Source organism: Silurus meridionalis, chromosome 16, assembly GCF_014805685.1.
Source record: "Silurus meridionalis isolate SWU-2019-XX chromosome 16, ASM1480568v1, whole genome shotgun sequence".
Classification (NCBI taxonomy): domain Eukaryota; kingdom Metazoa; phylum Chordata; class Actinopteri; order Siluriformes; family Siluridae; genus Silurus; species Silurus meridionalis.
This window is the reverse complement of record NC_060899.1, coordinates 3,638,130-3,638,351: the sequence shown is the minus strand read 5'-3', so window position 1 is coordinate 3,638,351 and position 222 is coordinate 3,638,130.

Here is a 222-nt window from a genome sequence, read left to right as displayed (position 1 = left end):
TGGTGTATTTCTTTTTTTTTTGGTGAAAGACAAGGACACTATGTCCTGTAACTAATGTATTTTGTATAAAATACATGCTTTAGCATTTATTAACATATCTCATATATACAGTGAGGAAAATAAGTATTTGAACACGCTGCTATTTTGCAAGTTCTCCCACTTAGAAATCATGGAGGGGTCTGAAATTGTCATCGTAGGTGCATGTCCACTGTGAGAGACATA